This window comes from Mesoplodon bidens, assembly GCF_964165515.1.
Source record: "Mesoplodon bidens genome assembly, chromosome: 13".
Classification (NCBI taxonomy): domain Eukaryota; kingdom Metazoa; phylum Chordata; class Mammalia; order Artiodactyla; family Ziphiidae; genus Mesoplodon; species Mesoplodon bidens.
In genome coordinates this window covers 41,848,868-41,873,968 of record NC_138169.1, presented here as the reverse complement: position 1 = coordinate 41,873,968, position 25,101 = coordinate 41,848,868, and the positions used below count along the sequence as shown (strand labels likewise).

Genomic DNA, 25,101 nt, shown 5'->3' with positions numbered 1-25,101 from the left:
AAAGAAATAGGCCTGTAAAATGGCTGATTTTTTTCTTAAATTTTCTTTCCTTTTTTCCTTAATGCTATTGCATAACTTCCTTTTATGTTTTTCCCCGCTCCGGTTTATCTCGTTTCCTCCTGCAGCCAACTTTTAATTATCCCCATTCATACTAGTTAGTAAGCATGGGTAATCTAAAACACTTTATACAGATGGTATTCATAAAACACCCACATCCTGAAGCTACATTTATAGTTCCTCCAGCCCACACTGAGAAGGACACTAGTAAAGCTTCCTCTAAGATGGTCAGGTGACAAGGAAACCTTTTCCCAGAGTTCACTCCTTAACAGAAAGAGGCCTTGGATGGTTGGCCGCAAAGGAATTTAGCCAGGGATTGGAAGAGGCATGCTTGGGATGGAATGTGTGTTGAGGAAAAGGTGTCCAGGTCAGAGGTATTATGCATAGGTCAAATAACGTGTGAAAAGAATCAGGAATTGACTGCATACAGACCTCCTTGGGGGCTCATCAAGCCAGCACCTACTCTCTGATTAACCTATGAGTTCCATCAGCCATGTAAATTAGCACAGGCCCACTAGCCCTGGGCCTGGAAGAAATCGAGCTGTGGGAATGTACATATTTTAATGAAAATTGAATATACATCCCACAGCATCACTCCAGGACTCACTCAGGTTTATCATTCTTGCTGGCGTGTAATGCATTATTGCTAAGTTAGTGGATCTGATAAATTTGGGAAAGAGTGTGGAATATTTTTGTGACAAGATTTTTTGTAAAAACCTGTTTGCATACTTCAGCTACATGGTATAAAAAGCTGTAAGCCAACAGCACCGTGCGGCTTCAGTTCCTTGGGAGTTTTATTCACACAACTTTAACAGGATGTCTGCTTAATAGTGGGGGACTTTCTGTGTAAGAGTGTGTTATATTGCATGCAGCATCCTTGAATAAGCTTCGTAGTTCATGTTCAAAAGTTGGTTCCGATGACTGTGTAGCCCAGAAAAGATAGCGGAAACTTGAGGGAAGGTTGAGGAGTAAACGGGATACGCTGCTACTAAGAATGGAAATGGAAGTAAAGGAACTCTCTTTCCGATTATATTTGAAATTTTGTTTAGCATGTCAGCTTCCTACACATTCCCTTTCCTGTCTTATCTACTCTGAAACGCATTTAGTCATGTCTATCAGCCCAGTACCTGGGTGCTTAGGTACTAAAAAGTGCTTTAAGCGTGCAATTTGAAGACTGATAAATCAGGTCTGTTTAGCTCAGGGGAAAGGAAAGCTAAGTGGGGATTTAGTAGAAGGGAATAATATTCCTAAAAGGCAGTCAGTTTGATGCCAGTAAGCTTTTTGAAGTAGAAACTAATTTGAAAGCATAGAGGTCATGACTGAAATGGAGGACTGGACCAGACTATCACATTTTAGCAATTCGAAGGGAAGTTTCCTTAAACACAGTAAGTAGATGGAATATAGAGTAGCTTGCCAAAGTCAGCAGTGGAAATAGGCTCAGGGAACTAAATGAATTTTTGGAAAGTAGGGACGACTGGGGTAGAGCCACGAGCAGCATTTTAGAAGCTAATCCTAGGAGGCATGACAAATGTATTTGCTGAGTGTCTGTTATAATTTCAGGCCTTAATGGGTATGTGGTTTTCCCCTCAAACTCTAAGTGTTCTAAAATTTGAGTACACTAAAGGTAGTGTATCTACCTTATCCCTCTCTAAATTTGAATTTTAATAGCAAAAAGCAATTAATAATTTTTCCCATTAAAACAAATAATGCATGCACCCTTCACTTTTACCTGGCCCCCTGCTCCTGGGGGATGGGGGGAGACTGTAGGAATCATATGATACAGTGTATGTCAACTTTTGTGCTGCAGTACTTGAGGGAAAATGAAGAATATAACACTACTTATTACAGGGAGACAAATTACAGTTTTTGTTTCATGTGGAAAGTTTAAGGGTGGCAGCTTGACAGTAAATTCCATCAAAATCTACCCTGCCAGAATGCCAGCATTGTTCTTCATTCATTTTAGCGTAAGGTTTAATTATTTGCTGATTTTTAATACCAGTCAGTCATCCTTAGCATCATTGAATTAACTCTGAACCCTGTATCAGTAAAGAGCCTTATGTTGCCCCATTTTATTATAACAGTGCAATACAAATTAAAATTGCATCTGTTAAGATTATATCATATATTTAGATTTCAGGAGGCAGAAACACAGTATTCTCCTGAATATAACGGTTGGAGCCAATAACCTGTAACCAATTGCATACTTTTTCTGTTGCAAAATCTGAACTATAAGGATTACGTTTTGGAAAAGATTATAAATCTGTCACCACTAATCTAATCTTTACAGTGGCTTTGTAACCAGTTAGAGACTAAAGATCATTTCTTCTCTTGCTCTGATTTTAATCATAACATATATTTGATATTTCAAAACTTTCTTTCGTTCCATCAGCACGTGCATTCTAAAGTGTACAACATTAATAAATAGAGGCATAATGAATGCGACTAATTGATTTTGGCAGTCAAAGACTGGCACTCTTTTTATACAATAGGGAATCCATTCAAAGAAGCTTAACTGCTATTGAGAACAAGTCTTCGATGCAGTAATGGTTTCTAATTTGGATTCTGTGTGAGGTGAGCAGAATGCAGTTATTCATAGTAGTTCACTACTCGCTACTCTTATTTTTGGTGTTTTTTTTTGTTTGTAATACTCATTTATTGGATTCTCATTTCACTAAATAAAATTTTATGTTTTGGTGTATATATGAATTCTGCTGCACAGTTATGAATACAATTTCTGTAAGTTTTCTGTTTGTCAAAACTAGAGATGTAGAACACGGACAAGGGGCCATAGCCAATCCCTCTCCCTGTTTTAGATCCAAGCCAGTTATATTTACTTGCCCTTGACTTTCTAGTACTGGAATCAGACTGTCCGCATGACAAGTAGCCACTGAAAGCCACTGACTCAGAGACAAAACAAGTTTATTAATTTGTAAGCACAAATGCCAAAATACAGCTTCTGGTAGATATTAGTGAAAAATTAATTCCTTGAAACTCCAAGGGAAAAATAGGCCTGCATTGTATAATCGGTCTTACCTTTAAAAATGTGAATGGCCTTCAAAACCAATTTTGCCTCCTTTATAAAATCTTTGAACACTAAATTATATTACATGGCTGTGATTTAATAGTGGACATGAGATCAAATTGGGTGTCACTGAAGCATTAATCAACCAAGTGTCATTACAGGTAGTTAACAACTCATGTGCTAAGCTTTGTCACTCGAAACCAGAGAGAGTGTGAACCAACAGACTCATCACTTACTGTAGTCACAACTGATTTAGAAAAGATAAAGAATGACTGTTGTTAAGGGCTTACAAGGACTAAAATTTATACCAAAAATAACTTTTTTCTGTGCCGTCTGGCACCACTGAAGGGCGAAGATGTTGTGTTTGACTGCAATTAGGAAAAAGCTCTAATGGGAAGTCAGTCATTTCCAGGCACAGTGCAATTGATTTTCCACCAATCAGAATAGGGAATGAGATACTCTAAGTCTATTATTATTAAATTATTTATGAAGTCATATTAAATCTGGTCATTAGTTCTGGCATTTCAGGTTAGTGAAGATTTTCCAACACTGTGATGACAGGAGCTAGAAAGAGTATTTTGTGACTTGAGCATCAGATGTCACCTTTGGTTGGGGTGATTAAATGAGATAAGTGAGTTTTTCTTAAAAAAATAAAAACCACTTCTATTAACGTCTTCATCTTAATTAAAGCATTGCTAGTTCTCCTGACTTTGAACTCTTGTGAGCTCTTTGAAATGGGAATATTCCTTATTGGGAAAGAGGATGCCCTAAATCAGTGTTTATTGTATAGTTAATGAAACAGTGAGTAGTGACATATTTTAAGTTTCTTTCATAAAAAGCCCTAATAAGATGCACAATTTATGATTGCAATCTAATTGATTCATACACACTGAGGGAATACAGTAAAGATTTATAAGGACTTTATTATTAGTAGATTGAGATTAACCTTTGGGTCTCTTACTCAGTTTTTTAAAACTGCTAACCAGTTACCTTACACACAGCCTGTACTCTGGAAGCAACTTTCAGATAATTGCTTTTCAAGAATCACACAAACTGTAGAGTCTAATTTAATTAAAATATGAGCAGTACCAATTTTGCAATCTTAGACGAGTCCTTTGACGTCTCTGGTCTTCCTCGGGTGTCCATATCTATAAAGTAAAGGGACTGGACTTAATAATTTTAAACTGTTTTTGTTGTTTTTTTTTTAATCTTCTCTGACATTGATGGTATTCACCTTATACTTTTATAAAGGGTAGCAAATGTAAGACAAATCTCAACATGAAAACTGCCTGCTTTGCCCTCAAAACCTATCATTTCATCAATAACTTGAAATTCTGGACCTGTGCTGGATGAGGAGGCCTGGAGTCCTGTTACAAGCTTTACCCTCACCTGCTGTCCACCCTCAGCAAGTCACCTCATCTCTCTGAGACGATTGTTTTACCTGTAAAATGTGGGTTGAAAAGACCAGTGCCGGACACTTTCACACAACTGTCGTGAAGATCATTTAAGACAATGTGTTAAAGTTACTTAAAAAGTGTAAAGCAATAGGAAAATGGAAGCTGTCAAAAAATGTCTAGGCTACGTAGGAACCAGTGAGGCTAGATTTAAGATGGCTTTATGTTACAGGAATAGTTGGACGGTTAAAGCTTAAGAGTTAAAGGCTAAGGCGGAACCACCTCAAGAAGGAAACCAAAGTACTCAGCCTGTTCGTGGAATAATTATAGTGCCAAGAACATTTAGGAGGCATCATTTTGGAAACTATTACCGGTTACATTTCCTCGTTGTCTCCCTCACACCATATGAAGTCTCTATTTGGAAATATGGAGAGATTTTCAAACATACACAGAAACCAGTGGGTGTAGGTCCGAATGGTATAAGCTGTGTAATGAGTCTTACTGTAAACTGCAGCAAATCCGAGAAAGATTAGCACGAATTCTCAGCCTGCGCACACTTGGTGTTGGTGAGTCACACCGATGTGGTCACAGGATGGGGCATGTGTCTGGGGTACCTCGCGTGCCTGGGGGGTATCTCAAAGTAATTGGCGTGGCGCTTCCACCAGGGTCTGAGTGTTGGGCGTGTGTTCATGTTGTATTTAGCAGCGTGGCTCATGCAGTCAAGTAATTTGGGCAGGTTTCAACGATTTCTCTTTCGGAGATAATTTTATAGATATTTAACTCCCTTCCCTCCTCCCTCCCCCGGATTTAAAATCAAGGTTTTGCTGTTGTCTATTGTGGACTGCTTTCTGTTGGGAAGTCTGTGCCTCTCCTGCTATGTGTTTGGGACCGGGTGCATACTACACCTTTTCCGTTCCACAGGGATGGGACCAGATGGAAGAATTTGATTATCTAGCAGTAGAGGACCAACTGTTCAGTTGGATACAGAACCGGGAGAAAAGGGTTGAAGAGATCTAAAATGGCTGTCGTATGTGGAGCCAACAGTTTCCGAAGGGAACCAGGCAGGCACTGAGGTGTAGTAATGCAGAATCTCTTCCAAGTACCAGCTGGGGCTTTCAGGAGCCGCTATCCCCACAGCAGACACTCAGCAGGCTCCAAGCAGCTTGACTTTACCATATGTGGAACTTTTTATTCTCCACCTCGCTCCCCAGAGGGATGGGCCACAGGGACACGAGAGGCAGGTGAATTGCTCTTAATGCAGAGTACTAAATCACTGGGTTAACATGAGAAGCCTGGAGAGAGGAAATGGATCTGCAGAAGACTGACTCGGAGTCTCTTAACCTTGGAGCTATTCTGAGCACCAAAAAAGATGCCGCATAATGTTTCATTAGGCTTTCACCTTGTGCGTGCTCTCCTTGATGCAAGTGACCTTTCCATCCTTGTACATATTTTTTAAATGCTTTTAAAAGCCATTCAATACTTCAGCATGCTAACTGTACATTTTTTATTCACACAGAATCATACCTTTCGAGTAATGAGGGAGCCGAACAGCACTGCAATCTGTGATTTGTGGGAATTTCTTGCTTTCTCTCCGTTCAGACACCCCAGTTTGACAGATGGGGCACAAAGCCACAGAGCAATCCATAACTCCAGTTTGTATCATAAATTTTTAGTCCCTCCTTCTCCACCAAATGCCTGCTTAATGGTAGCTAGAATCCTCATGCAACAATGTTGGCATGAATGGGTAGCATTTAGGACATTTCTTCCGATTGGCTTTAGGAAATCAGTTTTACAATTACAAGATGAGGAAGGGCCCCAATGTTTAAAATTAACAAGCACCCACTTGTGTCCGAAAATGGCCCCAATACAAATTTACTCGATGTGGTTCTTATTCAAAATTTTTTAACAGGTAAGTTTTGAAAATGTCTTCCAATTTGATTGGATTTATTTTATTCCTAAAATGCCTCTGTCATTTTGGACTGTGTTACCTTTAGCATTAGTATATCTACCTGCCCTTAATGATTCAGCCTGTTATTAGGCCAGAGTACTTAAGTAGAAGAGATCTGTTTTTTGTATTTTTTAAAATTCTGTGAATTTTGGATTAGTCAGGAGACAAGCAGCCCACAGAAAAATGTGGAAAACTGTGGTGAATGTGAATCTCTAAAAAGCAAAGCTGCATTTAAGACAGAGCTTCTGGGTGAACTGTCATGACACCATATTGATTACCGTTTGGTGACCATTTCCCTCTGAGACGGTAGGTACCCATTCAGGTGAGCCGGGTTACCTATGCGACAGGAAGAGAGCAATTAGCCATCACGTTCTCAAGCCTTAAAGAGCATGCGCTGGGCTACGGTTGAATCAGCAGAAAAGCAGCGATGAGAAATATATAAAGTAAAGCAGATTAAAGTTCGTTACCAGTTAATGATAAGAAAGGAAATGTAAATATTGTTTTCCAATGCTAGTAGCATGTTAGCTGAATAAAAATCATATGCAGTATTCATTAATCCATCTCTTCAACAAATCAGTGTACAAACCAAATCAAATAGTGGACCAGTAATCATAAAGTTGCAGATGGAGTTGATTAAACAAATTCATGTTAATACTTGAATATAGGGTGCTATCTTGCAGAAGGAAGCTAATTCTACCAGTTATTCAGGTATATGTTTTCTGTAATAATTCAAATTACCAGAGACCTGAACATTTCTGCCATTATTCGGGGCATTGCCATGCAGAAGCAGCTGTGTTCCTGCATGGGAAAAGTTTTGAACTCTATTTTTGCGTTGAAAGTATATCCACAACGAAAATAAGGAAAACTGATATTATATATTCCGTGAAGCGTATTTCTGTTACCTTTAAAAGCGTGGGTGCATGTGTATCTTTATCTCTTTTTTAAAAATAATGATTTTCAGTATTTTTAATGTGCCAGCATAAAGATCTAGAACAAGAAACATATCCTATGGTGAAACAAAGACAAAAATCTTATCTAAAAAAATCCAAGTAAGTTCAGCATACACATTGAGACACATTGTATTTATCTAGTGAGTTTCAAATTTACTTAACTACTTTGGAATTTCAAGTATCATGATAGCAGTTTGTTTTGTTTATGCATCCCATTTGAGCTATAGTCAAAGGGAAGGGGATAAAGTATACAGCAACAGGTTTGATTTGTAAAAAAATCTCTACTCTCTTTTTTCGAATGAAGACTTTATCTTTTTAGAGTAGTTTTGGGTTCACAGCAAAATTTAAGAAGCTACAAAGATTTCCTATGTACTTCCTCCCCCCACCCATGCACAGCCTGCCCCATCATCAACAGCCCCAGCAGAGAGGTCCATTTGTTACAGCTGATGAACCTACCATGACACATTGTAATCACCCCCAATCCATAGTTTAGATTAGCGTTCACTTTTGCTGTTGTACCCTGTCTTTTTTTTTTTTTTGCGGTACGTGGGCCTCTCACTGTTGTGGCCTCCCCCGTTGCGGAGCACAGGCTCCGGACGCGCAGGCTCAGCGGCCATGGCTCACGGGCCCAGCCGCTCCGCGGCATGTGGGATCCTCCCAGACCGGGGCACGAACCCGTGTCCCCTGCATCGGCAGGCAGACTCCCAACCACTGCGCCACCAGGGAAGCCCCCCTCTGTCTTTTGTTCCATTAAAAAGAATGGTAAAAACTTCAGTGTGATGTAACAGCAGAGTTTGCGGGTGGGTAAGTGTGTTAAAAGATTTCTTTGAAATCCCTATTTATGAAGTGAAACTTTATAAATGAATGGCACTTCTGTGTCCTAAGTGGGCTAACCTACCTCTAATACTTTTTGGGGGCAGAGACTAGAAAGAGGTTGGCGGCTGCCGGAAAGTTGGCTGTAGGCTGTTACTGAGATGATTTAAGCCAATTAAACACACAGAGTGGTTCTTTTGGTGTCGTTTGGCAGAAAACTATGAAGTGGGGTTGCACGGTAAGGAAGAGCCCAGGGTGCACACAGTTTCTTGTGCACATGTGCTAGAATCGCTGCAACTCATAAATTCCAATTACTTTTAAAAGCTGGCCATGATACATTTGCTCATTAACCATATGGAAAATGGCACTCAGGAATTTTCTACAGTGTATTTTCAAAGAAAGAATCCAATTGCAGACAGACATTCCTCAGTACCGTGTTTATGCAGCTGTACTTGTGATTAAATTACACCAACTCAGGCCCACATGTAGCCACAGAACTTATTAGTTTGAGTACAAAGTACCTTGTAAGAGTATGAGAACCCGCATTGTGATGTGTTCTGGCCTCTTGGCCACTGTATCAAGCGAGCATCAAAAGTCATGCATGTGCTTAGAGGTCTCTGGAGAAGGAGCCATGGGACAGAGCAGGGCCGCTCACACCGTATGAAGAACTTTGACAGTCTACCAGGGGGCACTGTGAGATTGCTGCTGTCAGCAGTTCCAACAGTGCAAACAGTATGAAGAAGCTTCCACAGGGATTGAATTACTGAAGACTTCTGCTCCGTGTTTTTTGGTATAATTGAGAGCACAGAGGGAGCTTGATTTCTCTGTCTTATGATTTGAAGGTGAAGACAAGAGCCTGCAGGGCCCTGTCAGAGTTATGGGCATGCTCAACCCAGACTTCAAAAAAACCTAATTCCCATAAAACCGTGCAAGGCTGAATTGCTTACCTGAATATAAAAGATTTACTTTCACTGAATCATTTAACACACAACCGTATTAATTGCATTTTGAAAAAGAAAAGAAGCACAGAATACAGTGCATCGGAAAAAAAAAAAAAAAAAACAAAAACATATGAGTGTTAAAAGAGGCGCTTCTGTTTTAATGCACGTTTGAAAGTGAAACGGGTCCATAAAGATGCTTTGACATCCTGAGCCACACACACAAAACCCAGATTGTATCTTTTGGAAAGCAGGACATCAGCGTTCATTGTTATCTCTATGGAAAATGAATGAGTAGCCCTCTTCCATATCCTGGAAGTGTAGCTGCATCCAGGTGTATTGTACTTATACTTTGCTGGTGGATGTAGCTATTATCCCGATTGCACAAAAATAAATAAGAGTAAAAAATGCCAGCTGGCCGTCTTATGTCACTTTCAGCATGAATGGTGAACTGAGCGGCCCTCTCCCTGGTGCAGGAGTGGAAGGAGTCTCCCAGGGAGGGGTGGCAATGTGCTCTCCCCTCCTGCCAATAGAACCGCTTTTCCCTCCCTTCTTCATGCATCCTCTGACCCACGTGCTTCCCTTGTGTGGGGAAAAGCCAAGCGTGACAACTTAGTTTCCCCCCGGGGAGGGCAAAAATCTCCTGAGATGTGCCCCCAAATAAGAGAGCAAAGCATCACCACTCCCGCATACAGTTTAGATTAAGCTGATGACGACACATAGGACTGTTCTGATTTTCCTTATTTCTTTCCTTGCAAAAATGTGGTCCAAATGCATGACAAAAATGAAGCCTTCTTGGCATGGTAGCTCGCTGCTCAGACTCGTGTACTGGTGTGGGAGAAAGTGTTTTACAGAGGAGAAGTGTTCTGCACGCACACACTCTTCTCACAGAATGAAAGTGTGCCTGCTTTCCCCGCCACTTAACCTCCTCTGCCCTGCCCCATCTCGGCTGCCTATAACATCTTTCGGCATCCTTCCATCTGAAACCAAATTAACCCACTACGGGGACAGCCCTGCAAGGCACAGAAGCTGCGAATGTATTTACCCAGTTAACCAGCACACTTTATTTAACTATTCCCGCTTTAAACTTTCAGGGGGAAAAGAAAATACCACCCTAGAACAAATACCAATTGTTCACTTCACTTTCACATGGCCAGCAAGCAGATCTTTTCCAACTGGGAGTAATATCCTGTTAGCTATGTTTAATTCTTATTTTACCTGGGGGATTGAGAGTACCAAATGATTTCAGCTGTTCAGGCATTACATTTCGGTCTGTCCTCTCACATACCCCTCTGGGACCTTCTTACCATTTATAGTAAAAGGACAGCTTTTCCCTGAACGCAAACCAGCAGGCCCTGTTCAGAAAAGGAACCTTCTGAGATGCTGGGAGGGAAAGACACACGCACACACCACTCCATACATACCCTTCTGCCTGTGCTTTGGCGGTGCCCCCATACCTGCAACATAACCGTTCATCCTTCACCAGATCCATTTCTTTTCCCACCTTGCAAAGTACTTTTGAGGGGGAATGTGTGTGTACGTGTAGCTTTTGGTTAGGGGGAGTTTACCTTTGGCCATGAAATGGTCACCGTGTGCATGGTGTTACCATAGGCGTTCTGTTCCAATTGCATTGTGTCTTAACAACAAAGCCCCCCGTGAAACTCAATAAAATTACCAATTTCACAGTTGATTTTCTTTCTGCTCTGCAGCCCTCATACTCCTGGCCTGTCTCCACACACTGCAGGGGATGGTGTCGGACCAAACCAATAAAACGGTGCTAAAAAGGAGCTAGATATAAACCAAGCTGCTCTTGATTCTAATTAGTGTGTCCGGCAACTTTTAAATCTTTGAACTATCTTTGTCATAAAAAAATGCTATCAATTTATTATGAATTGAAAGAACACTGCTATCTGTGTGGTTATCATATTGCATGCTTCTGTGTGATTCGGGTCATAGATGCATTGCCCAGAACATATGTGGATCCATTTTATTTCTCATACTACATTATGTCTTCTCCTCTGATATTATTGACTCCTGTGCTTGTGCTAACTTTGGGAATTTAAAATCTGTCAAAGCTGTATGACCTAAGGTATATAAACCTGAGATCATTGATTAGAAAGCAAGCATTCTAGATCTAATTCGGCTACTAACTAGCTATGGGATCCTGAATTATAGTCCCTTCTTGTCTCTGTTTCCCCACTAATGAAAGAATAAAATTAAGAAGGGGCAGTTGAGAAAAATATATACAAGTACTATCTTATTTTAATCTTTAGATTAGTAGTTGAAATAAATAATGAATGTATTTTAAAGCTCTGGTGAGTCAGGTCTTAGCATATTAAATCCTGCTGGCCTTGTTAACTACAGACTAAGTATCTGACATAATGCCCACTGTACGATACAGCTTAAAGAACTGAACCTAAATTATGAATATGTGGTTCTGTGATAGAAATATTCCAGTCACAGAGATAACTGACTTTATTTCAATTTCTACCTTTTTTTTTTTTCAGGAGCCACATCCAACCCTAAACCCATACCCAAGTTTGATATGGATTTAATTATTGAAGCATCTTTGTCAATCATCTTCACTGCATTCTTATATCAGATAACAGACTGTGTGGTCTGATGGCCAAGCCTTATTGGATTTGGTTTACAATCTCTGATATCTTATAGAAAACACTTAAAAGTTTCTTGGCTGGCAACAAAAGTTTGCTGAATGGATGATTGATTAATGGGCTGAATGAATGAATGAGTAAACTTAGATATTAAAATCTCCAGTGGTTTTATGTGTTGTGGAAATAGAGATCTAGTGACGTAGAAGTTATTTAGAAACATTGCCTTTTGATGATCGTAGAATCGCATTCCCATACATTCTTCTAGTATCATCTGAAATCACACTTTGCTTTCACGTCCTTTAATTTTTATTCTGAACATTATTTTATTTATTTATTTATTTTGGGCTGTGTTGGGTCTTCGTTTCTGTGCGAGGGCTTTCTCTAGTTGTGGCAAGCGGGGGCCACTCTTCATCGCAGTGCGCGGGCCTCTCACTATCGGCGGCCTCTCTTGTTGCGGAGCACAGGCTCCAGACGCGCAGGCTCAGTAGTTGTGGCTCACGGGCTTAGTTGCTCCGTGGCATGTGGGATCCTCCCAGACCAGGGCTCGAACCCGTGTCCCCTGCATTAGCAGGCAGATTCTCAACCGCTGCACCACCAGGGAAGCCCTGAACATTATTTTTTATCTTTAGTTTGATTAAAGCTTATTTTTTGTAGGTCTTCATTTGCAAGAATCTTAGAATGATAGTTATCCTCACATATGAACGTAGGACCTCCGTCCCATAAATTGTAACTTCATTGAAGCTATTTGTAACAGTATTTGGTTTCACACTGGAACACAATAATTGTTCTCTTCATGACCACTTATAGAGGAAGGAAAATTGGTTCAGACAAGCTAAAGAATGACCCCAGCGATAGAGTTCCTCTTGGGGAAACATGATTCATGGGAGAGATTTAACTTTACCTCCGTTTACTGTCCTGCACCTCTCCTCCCCCTGGGTCTGAGAGGTTTGGAAACCCCACAGAAGGCAGCCCCCATGTGTCCAGAAGCTACTGCTTATGTTGTAACCCACTGCCCTTGTTAACGAAGTGGTTGGGGAATTTCAGAAGTCAGCTTGCTTGTCTGTCTTCTTGGGCTGGAAATCAGAACATTAGTAGCAGTGCTCCATTAGTCTGAAAATATTGAACAAATCAGATTCTTTTGGTGCTTAAGCTACTCTCTGTACATTATTCCACTCTGTCCTGCATTCACCCAGGTTACCAGCATGCAATTTTCAAGTTATTACTTCAGCGTGCAAAGTGCACGTGCACCCTTCCATTCATTCAGGAGACTGTGTGATTTTGTAAGATCAGCTCACTCTCTTTGAAAGGGTTTTCAGTAAAATTAAATCCAGTAGTTTTCATCTGTCTTCTCCAAAGCATCATTTTAGACAGTGAGTAGTGGGAAGTGTTGAAGAGACACACCGTTTTCTTCATAATCAGCCCTCACCCGCAGGATTACCCATTTCACCACACACCATGAACCTTGAAACTGGCTGCCAAAACCATTCCTCGCCATTGTGTCCATAAATAGGGGCAGTTCCTTTCTCTGGACACCCACACCAGCTGTCACACTCGATTTCTGTGATATTCTCTGTGCATTCTTGCCCCATGACTCGAATTGCCTTAGAATGATTTAAAGTCCTTTGTGTTTTTTTTTTAATGTTTATTGGAGTATAGTTGCATTACAATGTTGTGTTAGTTTCTGCTGTACAGCAAAGTGAATCAGCTCTACGTATACATATATCCCCTTTTTTTGGATTTCCTTCCCGTTTAGGTAACCACAGAGCACTGAGTAGAGTTCCCTGTGCTATACAGTAGGTTCTCATCTATTTTATACATAGTATCAATAGTGTATATATATCAATCCCAATCTCCCAATCCATCCCACCACTACCCCCGTTCCCCCTTGGCATCCATACATTTGTTCTCTACGTTCGTGTCTATATTTCTGCTTGTAAATAAGATCGTCTATACCAATTTTTTTCAGATTCCACGTATATGCGTTAATATACGATATTTTTGTGTTGAAGGGAAAGTGTCCCAAACAACTCTCCCCAAACACCGTGTGTGTGTGTACGTGTGTGCGTGTGTGTGTGTGTGTGTGTGTGTGTGTGTGTGTGTGTGTGTGAGAAATGATTAGCCTGCCTTCGGTGAGGTGAACTGAGAGAAAAGGAGACAAAGAGAGCATGACGCCCTGGGATACCTCCAGTCTGAGGGTCTCCCGTCACAAGCTTTCATAATGAGTATCCTGCATATGACCATGAGTTATCATGACTGTGACCTGCCTCAGGAGGTCCCATGCCACATCTGTACTAACAACTGCATCTGCTTCAGGGTAACCTTATTAGCTTGCCACAGCTGAGCCAGGGGCCTCAGGAGGTATTAGACTACCTCCCCAGAGAGGCCTTGTACTTCTGCTCTCCCTAAATTCAGTTTGGTGCCCCACATTTAACATCAGGACCTGCTGAATTTTATTTTGAATTATCTGCTATAGTAACTCTAGCAGAAAACAACACACACACACACACACACACACACACACACACACACGTACCCTCCCCTCAAAAGTGGGAACTTCCCCAAATGCCATCTCTAATTCCCATTATGACCTATGGCTTGTTTGTTTCATTGAAAAGCAATGGAAATATCAAAAGTATTCTCACCTTGGTTTCTGTTTTTCTTCTCACCGTGGGAATGTACGAAGTGCTGTAAAGAACACGAAACGCGAAGAACACATATGTGTGAACTTATCTATGGAAATTTTACTCCCAAACCTGACAATGAGAGTAGTAAATAAAGTTCCTGTGAATGGAGTGGTGTCATAAGGAAACCCGGTGATATGTGTGTGTGTGTATGTGTTTATGTGGGGTGTGCAAGTGAGTCATGTGCAAAAGAACCCAGCTTTTCTAACTAAATTCTTAAATAAGCTCTTCATCACTTGTTTCAAATTAATCAGGAAGCTTGGAACCCAGCAAAGTGTATGCCATTCATTCATTCATTTATGCACCCCTTGGACAGTAAGAGTGACAGGGAAGCATTAATTCACCTGGGAACATATCTAGGTCAACATCCTAAAGGACATTCCCATAGTTCACTGGTGACTACTCATAAAAGGTACTTTCCCCACTCTCCTCTGATGGGTGAAAGCTTACCCAATTTCCTTTTCATGAGTTCTGCATTTAATGTTGCCCTGCCAGCAAGGACGGATAGAATAACACACCACTAAACTAACCCTTTGAGGGCTAACTCAGATTGTGTCTGACAGAATTCCCCTTGGAACCGAAAGAGTGTTCCCGAGGCTGAGTTGTCTGGTGGCCTCTGTACCTCCTCATTTCCTCTCTCTGATCCTCCCAGAGTATTTCCTTAAGCATTTCCTGATACAGTTACAAAATAATAACCCCTTTTCTTTTGCTAGTTTTATACTATTTTTCAGCTATCACTTGTAGAATACCTTGCACCGAGATTAGCATTTTACATTGGGTTGTCTCACTTCCTCCTCCAGTATAACCCGGTTTTATTATTATCCTGGTTTTACAGTGAGGAGGCCGAGGAACTTGTTCAAAGGCACATATTGGGTCCTGTGCCCTTCCTGGCAAGTGGGATTCAGTTGACCTTGACATGAAATTTCTACATTGCGTGTGTTGAAGTGGCCCCTACTTTAAGACCTTTGATTCTTTCTAGTCCCTGTCAAGTCTCAGGGTTTCTTTTCTCTCTCTAGTATTTCCTATGTGGACCAGACAACTATGAATTTTACACTGACCCGCTGAATCGATGCAGACCTAACTTGAATACAGCCCTTTGTGATCCACAGGCGTGACAGTAATTCATCTTCAATTTTACAACCCTAAAAAGTCCATTTTAATTCTTTGGCTTCTTTTTTGTTATTCAGTATTAATCATTTCTCCTCTGTAGAAAGCAGCCTTCACACATTTCCTCGTTTAGATGATTTCCTCAGCCAGTAATTGAAGGAAACTTAAGTGTGGTAAGGCGGCGATCATTAGATCACTTGTTCTCTCTCCCCTGCCCTGAGGATATGCCTGGATTCTGGGGTTATCCAAACTTTGGGTAACACAGCAAATAAATGTACTATGAAGGAAATAAAAAGAAAATTGTGGAAGAAACTGTTTGGCTCACTTTGTAGAATACACCCCTCCGGGCCAAGTGAGCATGGCTTAATTGATAATGATCAGCTTCTCGGTTACCTTTAACCATTTTCTTGTAACGCAGCACCTCACATTTCACTGTAAAGAAGGCTCTTGTGAGCAGCGGTGACCTGGCTAACCACTCTGGATATGTAGACGTGTGACAATCGGCCAGGCTTCCTCTACGTTGTTTTCTGTTCTGATTTATCTCCTAGGTCTTTGCACAGTTACTTGCTTCCTATTTCCTTCCTTGATTTTTTCTGCTTGGTATTTTCATCTCTTTTTTTTTTTTTTTTTTGCGGTATGCGGGCCTCTCACTGTTGTGGCCTCTCCCGTTGCAGAGCACAGGGTCCGGACGCGCAGGCTCAGCGGCCATGGCTCACGGGCCCAGCCGCCCCGTGGCATGTGGGATCTTCCCGGACCGGGGCACGAACCCGTGTCCCCTGCATCAACAGGCGGACTCTCAACCACTGCGTCACCAGGGAAGCCCTGTTCATCTCTTCTTAACTTACCTCATTTCATTTCCTTTCCCCCCTTCTTCCCTGTGTTTTTCAGTCTCCTTTACTGTCCTAGGCAACTTCTCTTTCCGTGCTTTAATGGTTTCATACATAGTGGTGTTTCATTTCCTCTGAAAATTCCTTCCCTGAAAATCAAAGACTAAAGAGAGAGAAAAACTATTCCTATTTTTTCTTTGAATAATCTGTAATTTTTCTGATTATGGCCAATTTGGAAAATGCAGAAAAGTATAAAGGAAAATTAATTACTTACAGCCTCTACTCTAAGAGCCAAGTGATAACATTTTGGTATATATTCTTCAAGTTTTTCTTCTTCAGCGTTTATTTATACAAATATATAGACACATGTATATACTTTAAATATGAATGTGATCTTACCATACAATATAACATTTTAAGTGCTTTCTGCTTTTTTAATATTATTATATAATGCATGTATTCCCATGTCATTAATATTCTTCAAGTATATCAAATATATAATTAACATTTATTGAGTGTTTATAATTTGTCAGTACCATTCTAACTAAATATGTGAATCCATTTATCTAAGCTACAATTATTCTATGAGACAGGTACTGCTGTTACCCCCATTTTATACTTGAGGGAACTGAGACACTAAAAGATTAAGTAACTTGCCCAAGGACACAAAGCTAACAGTTGGCAGGATTTGGACTGAGCAGTTTGAGGTCCAGAGATTGTGTTGTAAACCACTGAGATACACTGACTCTTTATATACCTTAATGATTATAAAATAGCCCTTCAAATACTCAGGCTCATCTTTATTGAAGCAATGCACTTGGACGTTCTGAGCTGGACATTTTGAATTATTACCAATATGTTGCTCTTCTAAACAACACTAATGAACATTATCCTCCACAATCTCTGATTACCTCCTTAGGATAAACTCTTTAATTATTATTATTTTTTTATCTTTATTATTTTTGGTTGCGCGCGGGCTTTCTCTAGTTGCAGTAGTGGGGGCTACTCTTCGTTGCGGTGAGAGCGGGCTTCTCATTGCGGTGGCTTCTCTTGTTGCGGAGCACGGGCTCTAGGGGCACGGGCTTCAGTAGTTGCAGCACGTGGGCTCAGTGCTTGTGGCTCTCGGGCTCTAGAGCACAAGCTCAGTAGTTGTGGCGCAGGGGCTTAGTTGTTCCGCGGCACGTGGGATCTTCCGGACCAGGGATCAAACCCGCGTCCTCTGCATTGCCAGGCGGATTCTCAACCATTGCACCACCAGGGAAGGTCCTAGGATAAATTCTTATAAGAAAGTATGGGAAAATTCTTAAAGTTCTTCGTATGAAATTTTAGATTTGTGTTCAGAAAAAATTGTCCTGATACACATCTCCCTCTGTGTGTGAGAAGACCCATGTCTTCATGCCCTTGATTGACCACACTGAGTAATGGACCTTTAAAAAATAGAAGTTTTTAATTTTAGAAAACTCCATCTGATACGTACCAACAATGCTTCATTTTAATTTTCCATTTTTATTACTAGTGAGATTGATTTTTTTCATCTTTTATTCACCATTTTATTTGGTATTTTAGAAAGAACTTATTCATGCCTTATGGCCATTAAAAATTAGCATTTGTCACTATCTTATTGACTTAAAAGAACACTTCACTATGAGATATTTTAACGCTATGAGATATTTGACTTTTAACATTATTTTTCCACTTTTTTGCTATTTTTCTTTTTAGTGGTGTTTAATGTACATATATTTTAACTTTTTAACTATTTGAGAATGTAGCATGTACATTTAAAATTGTGTAGTATATAAAGGATACTAGCCTTTGCAAATTACAACAGTCAACAGATGAAGAAAATACTCTTGCCTGAAACATGGATATAGACAACACATCAAATTTAAGTCAAGACACGCATGGATTAAGCCAGGTCCAGTCTTTCCATTTAGCTTCTTAGACTTTTTAAAATACTTCCTATTTATGTGCATATGCACATGTGTGAATTGTGCATCTCTGCTTTGAAGAAATGAACAAGCATGAGGAAATGTTGCTTCTTAAGTAGAGAAAATCGACATGTAGGTTATTGTACAGAACATACGTAGAGGAAGGGCACTGTGGAAAGATCACAGGACAGGTTGTTGATGGGAACTGGACCGCCAGTCTAGCTCTGCCATTCTAACCGAAAGACTATAAACAAGTCCATTTCACCTTATTTATAAAGAGGTTTATATAAAGGTTTATATAAAGGTTTTTGTATTAGACAATCTCTAAGGTCTTTTTCAGCTTAATCTTCTCTGAGTGTATCCCCAGGTATATTCCACCATACCTATAAATAGATGCTCTTCTTTAAAGATGCAGCTTGTCTCCCCTTTCCTATTCCTGGCAATCCTAACCCATCCAGAACTGGGTTTGGGTTATGTACAAGTGATTTCACATAAGTAAATATTCTCTCCACTCTCCCATTAAATTTCAAAATATGAAAGGGCACATAATGTCATCTTCTCCAACTTGGGGTGAGGTTGACACCCTAGCTTATAATAAGAATGTGTTGACTGATTGATTAAAACTTCTGAAGCCCACTTTTGCCTATTCTGCCCCCCTCTACTTCACCTCCACCTTAGGCTTCTGTAGAACCCTCAACATTTTCGTGGCATCAGGTTCCATCAGGGTTACAGGCAAGACTTAGGTATGCACCTGTTTCTGGATGTCTCGGGAAAATCCTTTGTCCACATCCCGTGTCAACTGACCAACTTCTGTAAACCCCATAATTAATTAATGGAAAAGCAACAATTTTTGAACTTGTGTAGACATCAGCAGCTTCAGTTGCCAGCATATTTCTGATTTAATAATTGCTTTGTCAGTTGTCAAAATAAACCCTTTAAGGTAAAGGTCAGTTTGGACTTGGGGCTTTTTTCCTCGATGGCCTGAACCAGAATGCAATCAGCCTTTCCTGCAATCTAGGATGCCTTCACTTTGCTGGCGGGAATCGACTGTGAGGGCAGAGCAGGTTCCAAGTTGGAAGATACTCACCGTTTGCCAGCCACAGCACAACACAGAACTGGATGTTGTCTTCTTGCTTCTTTAGCCTTGTCGCTGTTTCTGTGACTCCTCCCTGCGTCCATCCCGGATCGCTTGGAACCATCGATGTTAGAACTGGAAAAGCTCGGGATTGTATAAGGGAATTAATGGATCGGTGCTTGGTGTTCTGTTAGGGTTGGTGAGACTGTCACTTCCTTTAGAACCATGCAGAGGCCTGCTGGGGTGAAGGAGGAGGAGCAGAACGGGTTATGGGACAAAGGGGAAAAAACGGCAATCCTGCTATAAAGCCTTTGAAGTGTTAGACCATCCATCTGCCTGTTTGAGTGTGAGGCTGAATCCCTTTTTAAAATGCATCAAATGTCTGAGTGTGAAGTTAGGTCCTGACAGCATCTGTGATTCTCTGTGGAGACATCCGCACCATGGTTTCCCAGACGTTGTCTGTATTCACACGAGAAGGGTTTGATCCAAAGGCCTCGCCGGGTGGGACCAGGTGGCGCTCAAGTAGACAGGTCGTTTCAGCGAGGTCCTGTGAAGTCCCAGCAGCCAGGCCCCGTAAAACCAGAGTGGGAAGAGCTATAGGCTTTTAATTCCAACCCGAAGCCACGTTGTCAAGTCTCTCATTATCCCCGACACCAAAAGATAACAGGAAAGGGGGCAGGACCAAGCAGGCTTCCCCATGACTTCATAAATCCTGATGGGGAGGGAATTTTTATGGACAGTATAGGAAGTAGATTCTTAATTGAAAAGCACAGATTTTTATTAGAGAATTGTGGCCATCTGATTCCCATTTACATGATCAAACGAATTGCTTAAAATATTAGTGTAGATGACATGCAAATTGAAATTTTAGCTGATCAACATTCTCCACACCGACAGCATTAAGATACACTTACTGTTGTACAACAGAAACACAGTATTGTGAAGCAATTATACTCCAATTAAGATCTATTAAAAAAGAAAGATACACTTAGTAATATCACTACATGTACCAAAAGGCATAGTAAACAGTTATCAGAACCATTAAAAAAATTCACATTCAAAACGGTAAGCACCCTCTGTTCCTAACTGACTGCTTCACAGTTTGTAGGTAATTATTTTTAAAAGCTCTCGTAGTTTATGTGGTAGGCAAGGCACCTACACATTTTTCAGTGTTGGGGGTATTTCGGTCAGATTTAAGTAAGAGTAACTTCCATCGCTTTTGTCCCAGTGACTCTTACAGAACTGTAGTAACCTGTAACTTTGCATTTTAACCTTATCTCTAGTAGTTACACTGTTTTCACTAATGCCAACAAAGTATGAAAAAATAATCAAGCGCTACGTTTAAGGGTAGAAAAGAGAGTTTGAACTCGCGCCTCATGAAATTAAATTTGTAGGAGATCTTAAACCTATGTGCAAAATTTTAAGTTGAATTTAGGCAGAGAGCAGTTTTCTGTAAAAGGGCATTCTTCCTCGTATCATAACACAAGATCATAATCTTCCAGACTATCAATGGTACCAGATTTTAAACTTCTTTTAAAGTTGAATTCTCTCTAGCAGTAAAAGCATCCCCTTGGTAATTGGTTAGGCACTTAGGGAGGGGCATTGAGTTTGGGGGATCACTAGAGTACAATTTTCTAAATTGCCCTTGGAGTGCATTAAGTAAATGCCTAAACATAGACATTGATCTGTGATCTTGCAGACCTGTGATCTCCCAGATGGCTAGTGCTTAAAAAATGTGTAGAAAGATTCCACTGTGTGGATTCATAAAAGTAGTACTTGTAAATCATTGCTCTTTAATACTCTGGGAGGTCTCTGCAAGCAGTGGAATGATATGTTAGTGTTTATACTCTCACGTAAGAAATAACCATTAAGAACCAACATCAAGGGCGCAAATGTGCTGACCCTCATCCCGCAAGAAAGGACTTTGGTGAAGTCTTTGCTTTATCAAAATCATTTCTTGTTTGTGTAACAGGAGTCCCTAAGTGAAATCCTCTCTCACTGTACCTGCTAGGCTTAGCTTGTACCTGCTAGGCTAGAGGGGAGGCTTTTACAGTACTGAACCTAGATCCTGGACTAGTTTATCATCTGTGAACAGTGGAAGCCAGCTCTGACTTTTCTGACTAGTCTACTTGCCTGAACAGAAAGCTCTGATTAAACTTCTACACACGTGCCTGCCTTGACTCTCTCCTGCCCCATTGCTCACCAAGCCCTAAGGGGGTGGGAGTGGAGGGAAGAAGCTGGAAGAACCTATAAAAGTCTAATCCAGCCTACCAGCTGAACACCTAAGGAATCAACACTTCCCCAAAGAGCCTGGTCCAAGTTTTGAAGATCCACTTAAAGAGTAAATCACCCAGTCATTCATATATTTACTCAACAAAGTAAATAAAATGTTGAATAAATGGGATACAAAGGTAAATAGAATGTTACCTTTCCTCAAGGTAATAAAAATAAAAATAATTGAAATGTACTAAACCACAAGGTGTTAGTTATGAGAAGACAGGGAACTGGCTAAATGAACATGCCTGTGAGGGGAAAGGGAGACTTTATAAAAGCGGACACTTCTGAGCAGAATCTTGAATGATGAGTCCAAGCCCCTCAGGAGGGCCAGGGGAGAAGGGTATTCAGTCCGAGAGAAGAGTATGCCTAAAGCATGGAGTTTAAAGACTCAGGGAGCAACTAGATCCTCAGAGACCCTGTTTCCCAGCCAAGGAAGTTGAGTTTTATTTTGAGGATAGCGGAGAGGCTTCCAAGAAATTTTAATCAGGGGACAACATAATAAGACCTGCGGCAGGCTAGAACATGGAAGTAAAGGAGCGAGAGACCACATGCAGCAAAGTATAAATAGCCCAAGAGATTTAGATGAGACTCAGAACCAAAACTCTGGCAAGGGCAATGGAGAAGAAATGGAACACAGAAATATTTAGGAGTTATGACCCGAAGATATGGGTGATGAAGGAAAGGCAGGTGTCTCAGGATGCTATAATCCTGTCTGAAATTTCCACCCTCTGGTCCACATGGAGAGAAACAAATCCTTCCTCTGCCATTAAGTCCTTCATATATTTTGTTGCAGCTGACATGCCTCTTCTCTTGATTCTCCTCCAAGATCAACATTCACCATTTCCTTCAAACTCCGCTCATATGTCATGGTTTCAGAACCATCATCACCTCTCTGAGTTTGTTCCTCTAGCCTGTACTCATTCATTCATCATCTGTTCATGCCAGGGACTCTGTCACCGACTGGGGATACAAAGATATGCTGAGTATGTCTCAGATGCTCACGGCCAGTAGGTAAAAGGCAAGAAGTGAATAATTACATGCTCATTGTTGTAAAGGTTTTAATGGAAATGTCTGCAGAGGAGTGGTTTTCAGGATTTTCTCTGCCCAGAGCAGAGCTGATATCTGAGATTTAGACCATCAGTTCCCATGGCTCACGCAAGTGTCAGAGGCTCGTTAGGACCATTGACTCATCTCTCATTACAGGCTATCCCAATGGAAGTGAGAGCACCCAGGGCTGGGGTGTATCTTCCCTTCTCTTGCGCTAACTCCTTGAGAATTAGCCAGCGAAAGGATGCAGTGGGGATGACATACAAAATGTATAGAGTTCTCAATCGGAATGATGCCTTAAGGGAATTCATTTAGTGATGTGTTGGTGGAACATTGTGGGTGTGGGTAGGGATGCTAAGCGAGGCACCAAGAGAGAAGACTAGCTCTCCCACCTGTTCCAGCCCTTGGTCAGCCAGTATAGACGCCGATATTAGCCATAAAAGGTGGACTTCCTTTAATAAAATCGTGACCTTCCTAGATATCTTATGATGATAATTATGAGTTAAGAAAGAGTATGAATGTTATGTTGGCTTGATATCTGGTTATCAAAGCAGATTCACCTGTGTTTCACCATTTAATCCTCTCAATAATTCTAAGAGGGAAAAAAATAATTCTCTACCCATCCCACAGTGCACACAGCTGAAAGAAAACCTTCCTCTTTGGCTGGTCCCACTGTAGCATCTTAGAGGTTACGTAGCAGCACCAAGCCTCGCCTTCCAGCTACATGGAGGTTCTGCTTCCTCCTTTAGATTCAGCAGCATTGTGGACAAAACCCTGTGCCTTATATTTCACCCTGTTCTTCAGGGGCAGGGGAGTAGCCACATTTGGCCATATGGACACTTTTCATCTATCTCTAGAATATGTACGGTTTTAATGGTTTGGTGAACAAAGAAGAGTCCTTTCAAATTAGGAAAATGCAATAGATGTGGTTCCTATTCTGTACATTTGTTTAATGCTCCAAGTTCATTTAAGTCAGCTCACTGGAAAGGGGCATAGCAGAAGCTAGTACTTATATAAATAATAGATTCGTTGCTTTATTTATGGCATCCAGCTATTAGATTGGCTGAGGGATAGTGGTCTTGAATAGTTGTATCTTTTATGCATCTCTGATGTTAAACGTTAAAATACTGTGTCCCCTCAATCACTCCTTGAGCCCTAATTTATGACAGAGTAAAAAGCCTTTTTAAAAAAATTCAAACGTTCTTAAAAACAATCCTTCACTGACCAGAATTCATAACTCAACAGTAGACAATTACCTTACAGTTTCAGAGCAGATATACCTTCCTTTTGATGGTGCAGGTTCAAGGTGTCTGGAAAAAACCTGAATATTTTGCTGAAGGGATTTTTAATTTCCCACAAAGACTTTTTCCACTGACCTACTCTGTTTCCAGAATATTTCTATTTAAAAGAAAAGAAGGAAGGAAGAGGTGGAGAGGAAGAGGGAAGAGGGAGGGAAGAGAAAAGAACAGAAAAGAAACTTTATTTCTTCAAAAGATCAATATAATCCGTAGACCTCAATGAACATAAAAACAGATGGCAGACATGAATGAACTGTGACCAAAAACTTTGAACTTGATCCCAATTCCAGACCCCAGGAGTATCCATCCCCTGGTGAGCCCCATATCTGTACTCAATCAGGATAACTAAGAAAGAGCATAAATAAGTCCTGTGCAAATAATTATGTTGGGTCCATTTATGCCTCACATTCAGATATGCCCGCCTAATTGAATCGAGTGTTTAATCCCAGGATTCATTATCTATTTCCCTATGTTAGTCTTTTTTCCCGCTTATATTTAGCACCCAGCTGTCCCCTCCTCCAAATGGTCAACTGTAGTCCCGTAAAAATCTTGAGATTGGCCTTCGGAACCCCTAGCTTTGTGCAGCAATTTTCTCAGTAGGGGCAGCTGGATCTTGGTGCATCCCTGCCGCCAGGTTGCAATTGTTAGAGCAAGCTGCTTGGAGATGGGGAAGTGGGCCTCAGCCCTTCCTGGGAGATATTCCAGGTAGAGCCGGGTCTACAGCTCAAGTCAGGACCAGGCACTGCTGCCTTTTGTAGTAGTCAGAATAAAACAATAAAAAGATCGGTTAAAATGCTTGCTGGAAGTTATTGATAGAAAATTTCTTTCTGCACGAAAGATTATAAACAGAGTGTTAGCTGAAGATGGATTTGTTTTAATTTGGCATTGATGTGTTTGATACCTGGTAGGATCAAAGAAAGCAGAATCAAAGGCAGAAATGCAAGCAGCCCTGCTTCTCTGAATATAGGCCTCTTTTATAGATATAAAATCTCGGGACTGGAGTGCTCAAATTTATTTGTACTGATGTTTGTTTAAAGATCAATATTAAATAAATTGGTCTGGAAACTATAGTCATAAAGCAGCTGTCGAACTAATGTAATCCCACAATGCCATTTTGTCTACTTCAT

General features: G+C 40.7%; 1 protein-coding gene across 5 annotated transcripts in view; it reads left to right on the top strand.

Annotated features, from left to right (window-relative positions):
- The window catches only part of ZNF521 (zinc finger protein 521), a 301,525-nt gene that overhangs the window by 188,384 nt on the left and 88,040 nt on the right, over window positions 1-25,101 (top strand). The gene's annotated exons all lie outside the window — the stretch shown is intronic.